The sequence below is a fragment of the Schistocerca serialis genome, chromosome 6, assembly GCF_023864345.2.
Source record: "Schistocerca serialis cubense isolate TAMUIC-IGC-003099 chromosome 6, iqSchSeri2.2, whole genome shotgun sequence".
NCBI lineage: Eukaryota > Metazoa > Arthropoda > Insecta > Orthoptera > Acrididae > Schistocerca > Schistocerca serialis.
Genome location: NC_064643.1, coordinates 758829632 through 758841907, shown reverse-complemented (window position 1 = coordinate 758841907; position 12276 = coordinate 758829632). Strand labels below are relative to the sequence as shown.

At 44.1% G+C, this 12276-nt stretch overlaps 1 protein-coding gene across 1 annotated transcript in view; it reads right to left on the bottom strand.

Annotated features, from left to right (window-relative positions):
- LOC126485071 (uncharacterized) overlaps positions 1–12276 on the bottom strand; it is a 777137-nt gene that overhangs the window by 508103 nt on the left and 256758 nt on the right. The window lies entirely within an intron of this gene.

Here is a 12276-nt window from a genome sequence, read left to right as displayed (position 1 = left end):
GATCGCTGAAGTGAGCGATTCTGATGGTGGTTCCATTTTTACAGAACCCTTCAGGAGTTCAGTTTCAGTTTCTCGTAGCGGTGCAATCATAGATGAAAATAAAGTAAATCCAAAAAAGGAAAACAAATGTGAACGAACGTGTTCTGAGGTCAAAACTAGACGCCGTTTTAGACAGATGTCAGTCAGTTAAGTCAGAGGATTGCTGTGTTCCTTGAGGCTAAAGCTGACGCCTAGAGCCATGAAGTTGATGAAATAGCTCTTAACCATAGACCGATTGAAAGGAATGAAGAACAATTTAGAAAGAACCAGGCAGAAAATATTTAATGCTTGTTTAAATAGAAGAGTCCAGCTTTTGTGGTTGTTCATTGGGACGCTAAGCTGGTACCAGCACCGAATGTGAGAAGAGTTACCAGCAGTTAGTTACGACGTAAAATTTTTCAAAAAACTTAAAGAAAAGTGGAATGACTTCGGAAAAGCAAATTATGAAGACGGACATGAACATTTACGGGAGGCTTTCAGAAATGGTGAAACTGACAAAGCAGTTAACTTCGCCTGTAAGCTACTAAAAGAAGAATACCCGGAAAATGATTACCATGAACTCATTGAATTGTGAATCATGTTTCTGTTGACAACTGTGGACTTGAATGTACAAGGAAGACCGTCTGGAGCCTTGCGTCGTGCAAGGTGGATGGCAAAGGGATTTATTAATTGAAGACATTTCTCTTCAGTTCTCAGTTATCCCTCAGTGTCAATGAAATGAATAGCCTGAAGAACACAATTTTGTTGGTGGTAAAAGTATATGCAAAATGGTTGTTTCTGAGTTCATCAGCAACCAGCGCGCCTTACCGTGACCTGTCGTACCTAAAAGAATTAAAACTGAAGCAAAAAGTAAATCCAAGGGCTTTTTCGAGTGCTACAAAGAAGTTTAGTCAGCGCTTACGGAATTTAAATCAAGAGATTTCAGTGTTGTTATTGGTTGACGACAACGTTAACAATGATATCAAATCACGTACGGTTAGAAATCTGCAGCGGCAAACTTTGGGGACCGAAATGAGGTATACTGTTCTATCTATTGTACTTACAAAATCGTTGGTGGATTTTCCTCTTTGTCCAAACATAATTTTATAAATTTAAATTTTTATGTAAGCTATTCAGAACGAACCAAAACATTTAGTAACAGACTGTGCTTTGAATCTATTTATTACTTCAGACAACAAAATTGACCAGTTGATTTCAGTCAAGAGCTTGGACATGTCGAAGGAGTTAAGCACAGATTTATATTTCTTAAATAAGGTTCCTATTTCTTAGGATTCACACATTTCCAAGCTTAGCGCTAAAGAGACTATTCAAAAATCTTAGGTGACAAATGATACGGCGGAGAGGAGTGAAGTTAATGCAAGAGTTCAGTGAACCATTAACGCCAGATGAAGAACCAAAAGGATTCATTTTGCGACGTCTGCAAGATCACCGAAGACAATACCCTGAATGCAAAAATAGAAAGTGAAAAAAAAATTATGCTAAGACATTCACCCTGTAACCCAATAATACATAAATTTCTCTCGTTTAAGTATATTTAACCATATTTCCAAAACATATATAGGTTTACTTCAATTGTTTACGCCAATAGAAAGATACATGCACGTTTTTAAGCATTTACGTCTTATTTAGATTTTAAAGCTCATTGCAGCGTGGGTTAATATTGATTAATTGTAATGAAATTTGAAACGTTATCGAAACATGACAAAAGTAAAAATATAGGGGTGTGTTGGCTCAAACTACTCGACATTTTTATGTAAACCTCAAACAAGGACCACGTCAGGGTGAGGAGGGGGGAGGGGGGAGTAGTGGGCCGGTGACAGGAAGAGCATCCGGTCACGCCTTAAACCAACCTTGCCTCATCCGTAAACAACAATTCTGACCCTGAGCCGATGCGGGGAAAGGGCGCAAGCAAAAGGAGTTGAAACTTGACATTGTCAAAATCTAGCCTAAAAAGTTTTGGTCATATGCAAAATCGGTAAGCGGATCTAAATCCCCTATTCAGTCACTCGTTGACCACGATGGCACCGAAACAGAGGACGACCGAAGAAAGGCAGAAATACTGAATTCAGTGTTCCGAAACTGTTTCACTGCGGAAAATCGTAACACGGTCCCTGACTTCAGCCGTCGCACGGACGCCAAAATGGAAAATATTGAAATAAACGATATCGGAATTGAAAAACAACTGCTATCACTTAGTAGCGGAAAAGCATCCGGACCAGACGAGATACCCTTAAGATTCTACAGTGATTATGCTAAAGAACTTGCCCCCTTTCTATCAGCAATTTATCGTAGATCGCTGGAAGAAAGTAAAGTACCTAGCGACTGGAAGAAAGCGCAGGTCGTTCCCATTTTCAAGAAGGGTCATAAATCAGATGCGAATAATTATAGGCCTATTTCGCTTACGTCAATCTGTTGTAGAATAATGGAACATGTTTTGTGTTCTCGTATTATGACGTTCTTAGATAATACAAATCTCCTTCATCATAACCAACATGGATTCCGCAAACAGAGATCATGTGAAACTCAGCTCGCCCTATTTGCCCAAGAAATTCACAGTGCCGTAGACACTGGCGAGCAGATTGATGCCGTATTCCTGGACTTCAGGAAGGCATTTGATACGGTTCCGCACTTACGTTTAGTGAAAAAAATACGAGCTTACGGAATATCGGACCAGGTTTGTGATTGGATTCAGGATTTCCTAGAAGAAAGAACACAACATGTCATTCTTAACGGTTCAAAATCTGCAGATGTAGAGGTAATTTCGGGAGTACCGCAGGGAAGCGTGATAGGACCTTTATTGTTTACAATATACATAAATGACTTAGTTGACAACATCGGTAGCTCCGTGAGGCTATTTGCAGATGACACGGTTGTCTACAAGAAAGTAGCAACATCAGAAGACTCGTACGTACTCCAGGAGGACCTGCAGAGGATTAATGCATGGTGCGACAGCTGGCAGCTTTCCCTAAACGTAGATAAATGTAATATAATGCGCATACATAGGGGCAGAAATCCATTCCAGTACGATTATGCCATAGGTGGTAAATCATTGGAAGCGGTAAGGACCGTAAAATACTTAGGAGTTACTATCCGGAGCGATCTGAAGTGGAATGATCACATAAGACAAATAGTGGGAAAAGCAGGCGCCAGGTTGAGATTCATAGGAAGAATTCTAAGAAAATGTGACTCATCGACGAAAGAAGTAGCTTACAAAACGCTTGTTCGTCCGATTCTTGAGTATTGCTCATCAGTATGGGACCCTTACCAGGTTGGATTAATAGAAGAGATAGACATGATCCAGCGAAAAGCAGCGCGATTCGTCATGGGGACATTTAGTCAGCGCGAGAGCGTTACGGAGATGCTGAACAAGCTCCAGTGGCGGACACTTCAAGAAAGGCGTTACGCAATACGGAGAGGTTTATTATCGAAATTACGAGAGAGCACATTCCGGGAAGAGATGGGCAACATATTACTACCGCCCACATATATCTCGCGTAATGATCACAACGAAAAGATCCGAGAAATTAGAGCAAATACGGAGACTTACAAGCAGTCGTTCTTCCCACGCACAATTCGTGAATGGAACAGGGAAGGGGGGATCAGATAGTGGTACAATAAGTACCCTCCGCCACACACCGTAAGGTGGCTCGCGGAGTATAAATGTAGATGTAGATGTAGCACGCGATCTATTCGAAATACGCACTTTTATTCACAAGTGTCCTGATTGCTTTAGCAGATACGGTATATTAAAGTCAACCGGTTTCATCTCTACTGAGTCGTCATCAAAACTCAAAATCCAATATCTTGGTACGAAAATTATACTTCAAGTCGTCGTTGAGCACTAATTGTGGCCCTTAAAATCAACTTTCGTAACAAGATACTGGATTTTTGATGAGCCGAAAATGATTAATTGCAATATATCCAAGAAATGAGATTAGGACATTTCTGGGTAAAAGAGTTTATTGTTATTGTTATTACAATCACAAAACGGAAGTCAGGAAACAGTGCGCGATTTCACTGTAAAACTTCGGGTACTACTTTTACAAAACTGTACTGCTACTCGTAGGGTATCAAGTGTTTCATCAAACAAAGACGCTGGAAAAGGAAGGAGTATCACGAAGCCCAGTTCCGTGCAGCTGTTGAGGCATTTTGGACTGGCGGTGGCTGTGCGTCCGCTAGACAAGAATACCGGCGTTATTTTCATCTCTGGAGGCATGACCCTATTCCACTTGAACGCCCAATATCGTTGCGGATGAAGAATTTTGAGGCTACTTGAAGTGTACTGGGACAAATTCCCGCACGCAAGTCTGGTAGCATTCGAACACAGGCAGAATGTGTAAAATGTTGTAATGAAAATCTTCCGTGGGAAAAATTGATACCACAGACTCTTCAAGGTACGATTGAAGCTAAACTCATACAGATCCGTGAAGGCAATTAAAAACTGAAATTTCGTTTTTTCTTTGATATCTATTTAAAGTATAAGGCACTGTAGTGACGAAATCGTTTGTTTTTCCGTCGTCAAATGGTTCAAATGGCTCTGAGCACTACGGGACTTAACATCTCTGGTCATCAGTCCCCTAGAACTTAGAACTACTGAAACCTAACTAACCTAAGGACATCACACACATCCATGCCCGAGGCAGGATTCGAACCTGCGACCGTAACAGTCGCGCGGTTCCGGACTGAGCGCCTAGAACCGCTCGGCCACCGCGGCCGGCTTTTCGTCGTCGTTAAGTCAATAAGCAAGACGGTGTTTGCTGCTTACAAGAAAAATGATCATAAACGGAGTCAAAGGACATTAAACGCCTAACGAGCGTTGTGCTGAATCGATGCAGATGTATTAATTGGTTGACCATTCATTTAATAGCATAAAGCAATCTCAAGAAAGACAAAAATACAGAAATATTTCTTTTAAAGCTAGTAACTTTTATTCCGAACAAGTCACTAATTATATGTACTAAGAACTACTGCATACCTTCAAGTCATACATAATATACAAATACACTACTGGCCATTAAAATTGCTACATCAAGGAAAAAAAAAACCTCTGGCCGTAATAATGACCTTGATACGCCTGGGCATTGAGTCAAACAGAGCTTGGATGGCGTGTACAGGTACAGCTGCCCATGCAGCTTCAACGCAATACCACAGTATTGTGACGAGCCAGTTGCCCGGCCACCATTGACCAGACATTTTCAATTGGTGAGAGATCTGGAGAATGTGCTGGCCAGGGCAGCAGTCGAACATTTTCTGTATCCAGAAAGGCCTGTAGAGGACCTGCAACATGCGGTTGTGCATTATCCTGCTGAAATGTAGGGTTTCGCAGGGATCGAATGAAAGGTAGAGCCACGGGTCGTAACACATCTGAAATGTAACGTCCACTGTTCAAAGTGCCGTCAATGTGAACAAGAGGTGACCGAGACGTGTAACCAATGGCAACCCATAGCATCACACCGGATGATACGCCAGTATGGCGATGACGAATACACGCTTCCAATGTGCGTTCACCGCGATGTCGCCAAAACACGGATGCGACCATCATGATGCTGTAAACAGAACCTGGATTCATCCGAAAAAATGACGTTTTGCCATTCGTGCACCCAGGTTCGTCGTTGAGTACACCACCACATGCGCTCTTGTCTGTGATGCAACGTCAAGGGTAACCGCAGCCACGGTCTCCGAGCTGATAGTCCATGCTGCTGCAAACGTCGTCGAACTGTTCGTGCAGATGGTTGCTGTCTTGCAAACGTTCCATCTGTGGACTCAGGGATCGATACGTGGCTGCACGATCCGTTACAGCCGTGCGGATAAGATGTCTCTCATCTCGACTGCTAGTGATACGAGGCCGTTGGGATCCAGCACGGTGTTCCGTATTACCCTCCTGAACCCGCCGATTCCATATTCTGCTAACAGTCATTGGATCTCGACCAACGCGAGCAGCAATGTCGCGATAGGACAAACCGCAATCGCGACAGGCTACAACGCGACCTTTATCAAAGTCGGAAACGTGATGGTACGCATTTCTCCCCCTTACACGAGGCATCACAACAACGTTTCACCAGGCAACGCCGGACAACTGCTGTTTGTGTATGAGAAACCGGTTGGAAACTTTCCTCGTGTCAGCACGTTGTAGGTGTCGCCGCCGGCGCTAAGCTTGTGTGAATGCTCTGAAAAGCTAATTATTTGCATATCATAGCATCTTCTTCCTGTCGGTTAAATTTCGCGTCTGTAGCACGTCATCTTCGCGGTGTAGCAATTTTAATGGCCAGTAGTGTACATGTCGATGACATTTAATTTTAGAAACAGTTAGTCCACCACCTTCAAAAAACGGGCATAAAACATAGTGCGGTGCGGTTCATTGTCTGCATTTCACAACATTCTCTTAATGTAGTGTCACTGCTGACCTATTTATGCAATGGATGTTCACATCGTTCCTAGCATTATTCTGGACAGTTTATAGCATTCAATTTTTTCCGAACTTATTGCAGGTTCGAAAATGGGCAGTTTTCAGTACAATATGCCTCTAGCGTGAAGAATGTTTGGTCAGTGCTCTTCCACTACGAAGCAAGACAGCCAAGCAGCGTTACGTCTTACATGTACACTGATAGGCCTAAACATTATTACCACTGCCCACCGGGAAGTCAGAAGCGTGCTGGTGTCGTTGCGGGCAAGTGACGCTGTAACGATAGTATGTAAGCGGAGCAGACACGGACCGCGGATCACTCTAGCCAAGATATGGGTTGCAAATGGGCAAATCCATTGATGTAAGCGACTTTGAAAAAGGCCCGATTATTATTACCAAGAGTCTCTCAACGAGTGTCTCGAAAATGGCGAAGGTGGTCGAATGTTCAAGAGTCACTGTCATGAGTATCTGCGGAAATAGGTAGAATGACACTGAAAATAGCACTAGGCTCTAAATGGTTGGACGTCCACGACTTGCACAGAACGTGGGGGGCTCGGAGGCCTGTATGCTCTGTACAGCAGGATAGGCGGCGGACCTGTGGCATCTCCGCCTACCGGGAAGAGCACAATGCTGGTGCGCGCACAAGTGTTTCGGAGCACACCGATCACCGTCCATTGTTTAAAATGGAGCTCCGCAGCAGACCACCCCCTTCGTGTTCACTCTTTGACCCAACGGCATCGTTAATTACCATTGCAGAAGCCAAGGGACCATAGGGATTCGACCGTCCATCAACGGAAACATGTCGGCTCTTCCGGTGAATCACATTTTTAGTACACTAGGTCGATGGTCGTCACCTCAAACGCCGAGAACGAAGGTTAGTGAGAGCAGTATCATGCTATGGAAGACAGTCTACTGAGCTGGCATGGGATCTGTGGTAGTAATCGAAGACACGCTCACAGCTGCGAAAAGGCTGCATTCCTTCAGACTTCATGTCTTCCCTGACAGCAATGCCATCTTTCAGCAGAACAATTGTCCGTGTCTCGGTGCTGGAACCGTGCTACAGCGGTACGAGGAGCATTATAGTGAACTCGCGTTGATGTCTTGGCGACCAAATAGACCCGGTGTAAATCCTATGGAACCCATCTGGGACGCTATCGGGCGCCATCAGCGCGTGTACAGCGGCCCGTTATTTACCTAATTACATGACCTGTGCGTAGACATCTAATGCCACATACCTCCACAAACCTACCAAGAAACTGTCGGATCCATGATACGCAAAATAACTGTTGTATTTCGTTCTGAAGAGGGACAAGCAAGCTGTTAAGCACGTGATCATTATGTTTTGGCTCATCATTGTATATTATCTTGGCCGGCCGCTGTGGCCGAGCGGTTCTAGGCGCTTCAGTCTGGAACCGCGCGACCGCTACTGTCGCAGGTTCGAATCCTGCCTCGGGCATGGATGTGTGCGATGTCCTTAGGTTAGTTAGGTTTAAGTAGTTCTAAGTTCTAGGGGACTGATAACCTCAGATGTTAAGTCCCATAGTGCTCAGAGCCATTTGAACCATATATTATCTTGATAAAAATACTCGTTACATTTGAAACGCGCACGGTTGGTTTCAGATCAGATATTTCGATTCATTAGGATGTATCTATGCCTAATTCGGCAATAATTTGGATGCTAGCAGTGAACCGCGTGGCTTACATCCGGGAAAATTTGAACGGAGGCATTACTCATAGTTAGCATTTCACTTTCGATGACTTCCTGTCGGAGGCCTGACGTAAGGAAGATGCTCACACGATAGTTATCAGCGTTTAGACAACTGAGTATCGGTAATTAAATCATGAACTTACTGTGAACTGAACATGCCGCAGCTGATGCCTGCAACAGAATTTCCTAACAGAAATGTAGAACTAGATCTCCCCCTCCCTCCACCCCCCCCCCCTCTACCACTCCCGCCCCAGACATACACACAAAGAGTAAATGTGATATATACGCGATTACGCGTGTTTTATAAATACTACTGTCATAATGGCAGGGCACAGTATATAATTTTGCAATTTACAGTCAAAAATTCGTGCTTCCCACTGTTTGTTGTAAGCTGTAAACGCTAACTAAAACTTCTGTAGGGTAGAGTCAGCCACGAACTTCAACTGCATCCATTATGGATAAAATTTATTTAAAATTTCTATATCCTCGATTCTATTCGACAGGGAATTTTTTTATGCGACACTTATAAGTATGCCTTAACAACTTTTTTCCATAAACAACACTTTACAATAGTGATAACATTTCCATTACCAATCTTCCTTCATACTTCGAAATGTGGGGCTTAAATACACTTGTGACTTTGAGTAGTATAGATTTTGTTCTAAGCTAAGTAACAGTAATTTAATTTTTTTGGGTGCAGGTGGCTTTTGATGAGGAGCCTGCAGTTTAAAAGCGCATCTAACAAATAAATTTGGTAAGTAACCCTTTGATAAGTAGCAACAGAAAATGGTAAACATAATTGTTTGGGCGCTTCTTCATGCTGAGCACCACACTCAAAAAAATGGTTCAAATGGCTCTGAGCACTACGGGACTTAACATCTATGGTCGTCAGTCCCCTAGAACTTAGAACTACTTAAACTTAACTAACCTAAGGACGTCACACAACACCCAGTCATCACGAGGCAGAGAAAGCACCGCACTCATATATTTGACGAATGAAGAAGAGTTTCTCCACAAACTGTGATACCTGTTGAGACCTCTTCTTAGTTACACAGCTGCTTTTTCGAGTGTTTACGCGGACCAAAGTGCCATGAAATGGGAAATAGGTATTTCTTGTCGAAATTACTCCGGCTGCTTTTAACAGCCACGAACTGTGGCATTTAACTGAGAATTTAAACCATCATAAACGACAGGTCATCGTGAGAACCCGATGTTATTTCATGTCCATAGTACCTCGCCATGGATAAACACCCGCAAATGGCTACAGAAGCCTAAGTACACATTATAATTTATTGACCATTCATATCGTACAACAGGTGTTTGCATATAGGTGTTAAACAATTAACATATTAAAGTGAATGAAAAGCCCAATAACCCACAGTATAACAAAATGGTTCAAATGGCTCTGAGCACTATGTGACTTAACATCTGAGGTCATCAGTCCCCTAAACTTAGAACTACTTACACCTGACTAACCTAAGAACATCACAAACACCCATGCCCGAAGCATAATTCGAACCTACGACCGTAGCAACAGCGTGGTTCCGGACTGAAGCGCCTAGAAACGCTCGGCCACAACGGCCGGCAGTCCACAGTAGCTATATTTATTAAACTCGATTAGAGACTCATATAAGTAAAAAAAAAAAAAAAAGTCACCTTCATTGAGTTATTCAAATGGTTTCGGCTAACGTTAGGACGGGCTATGGTCGTTATTAGTTATTAACGATGGCGCAGCTTTCGTACTCCCCAAGACTCTGTCGAGTCAGTGAGAATGTCGACGCTGACGCCGGATCCGGCGAGATGCGAGCATTCGTGCCCTGCTGCGGGCGTCAGCATTAAATTCTAACTGGCGGGAACGTCAGACGTGACGGCGTGCAGAGTCCGCAAGCCTGGCGGAATATAAAGCGAACTTTGTACTGAAACACGAATCACGTAGTGGGCGGGTAATGCCAAGTGAAATCGTGTCTTTCCAGCTTCGAAAGCGCCGTGTGCGCAAATGACATCATGCGCCGAGAAGACGAAAAGGCGGCGACCTGACGTCGTTAGAACCGAAGCGACCGATTGTTTTACGACAGGACGCCGAATCTCGCCGAACCCGTGCACTAGTTCTGCCTTCATACTGGTGAAGTCGCTTGTTGAGCTGATACAATCAAACGACCATTTTCAATTTATTATTCGTGATGTTCCTATACTTAGGTGAGCCGTCTAACGTTGCAATAACTTGCGCCAGTAAGATATCAAAAGGAAGTTGCGCTTTTAATTCCAGAATCTGCAGATCTAGCTTGGAATCACTGTGCGCGATTCTAAAAACTAAAATAGGTATTTTAGTCGAGACTCGGTACTGATTCGACAAATTTCAAGATAATTTTTAAATATCCGACATTATCGTGGTCAGGCCCGCGTTTTCCCCACGTTGTAGGGGTGTTATTAAGTACTGTTTACGCTTACTACATCAGAGGAAAAGTAACCTAGCGAGGGAGAGCAATGGTATGAGACTGAAATTGCCGTCGACAGGGGCAGGGAGTGGGGGTTAGGTTTTCCGGGCTAACCCCAATTCGCTTAGTGGGAAATGCTGGAATGCTTCCTTTGAAGAGGACACATCCGATTTCGTTTCCAATCTTTCCCCAGTCCGAGCTTCTGCCCCGTCTCTAACGGCTTTCTTTCCTTCTGAGGCGAAATAAAATATCAAAGTGGATAACATTTTGAATCAGAATACTATTAGGGTTTTCTGTGTTCAGCGACGTTCTGTTAACTACAACGAGTGCCCAGCAAAATCATCGCATATTTTATGTGTCGTTATTCAGTGGATGAAGGTTCTTCTACTAGGAGTACTTCGAACCACAATCGTCTTCGTCTATCATAAATGTAACTACTTCTCCAATAGACATACTGCTTTCAAAACATCATGGATGAAAGAAGGGAGGAAAGAAAGTTTTAGTTAACTTCGCATCAACATGGAAATCATTAGACGCGAAAAAAACGTCAGTATTAGTCTTCTGCGGAAGTTCACCCAATCCAGTCTAATGTGGTGATGATGATGTCCCATACTCCGAGGAGCTTAGGGGACGATGCGGGAAACCCGCACCGCCGTACTAGGCAAGGTCGTAGCGGAGGTGGTTTGCCATTGCCTTCATCCGACAGTAATGGCGATGGCTGATGAAGATGATGATGATGAAGACGACACAACAACACCCAGTCATCGCGAGGCAGGGAAAATCCCTGACCCCGACGCGAATCGAACCCGGGATACCATGCTCGGGAAGCGAGAACGCTACCGCAAGAACATGAGATGCGGACGGTGTAATGTACCCACTCCTAAATATTTGCAGGGATCGGAATGCCTGTAGATGCATTTAAACGGTCGCGCGTTGAAGAAATGCAAGAGATAGGCAAACAATACTGGGCGACAAGGAAGTCATAGGAAAATAAAGAGAGAAAGGCAGAAGTAACACTTTGTTATTTGACAAACTGCCTATTGGCTTCTGTCTCGGGTTCTTCGGCCGACGTTCATCTAATGATTTTTCTGACGTTTCGCCAGCACGAGTGGCTGGCATTGTCAAAGCTTCACCCTCCATTGCCGGTGGTGAACTGGAGGCGAGCTCGCGGCCGCAGACTATATGTACCTGGCGCGCCAACGTCCGAGGGCTTCTCCGCAGTCATTTCTGGTGCGGTTCTCCTCTTGCTACCTGCGACGGTCCTTCGCTGCAGTACGGGAAGCCAGGATCCGTCTACCTTAAGGCTTTCCTCTTTCTTGTTGAAACTGTTCGCGTGTTTTTGGATTTCTACAGCTTCTCTGAACAAGCGCGTGTGATAGTGCTTCTCTACGGCCAGAACTTCCGTGTCGGCGAATTTTATTACGTGGTCGGTCTCATTCAGTGCGTGTTCTGCCACGGCCGATTTCTCCACCTGCCCCAACCTGCAATGTCGCTCATGCTCTTTGATCCTGGTGTTAATTGATCGTCCAGTCATTCCGACATAAACTTTTCCGCATGTGCATGGTATACGGTATATTCCCGACATTGCAAGTGGGTCTCTTTTCTCCTTCGCCGATCTAAGACACTCTTTGATCTTCCTTCTCGGTTTGAAAATCGTCTTTACGCCGTGTTTGCGCAATATACGGCCGATT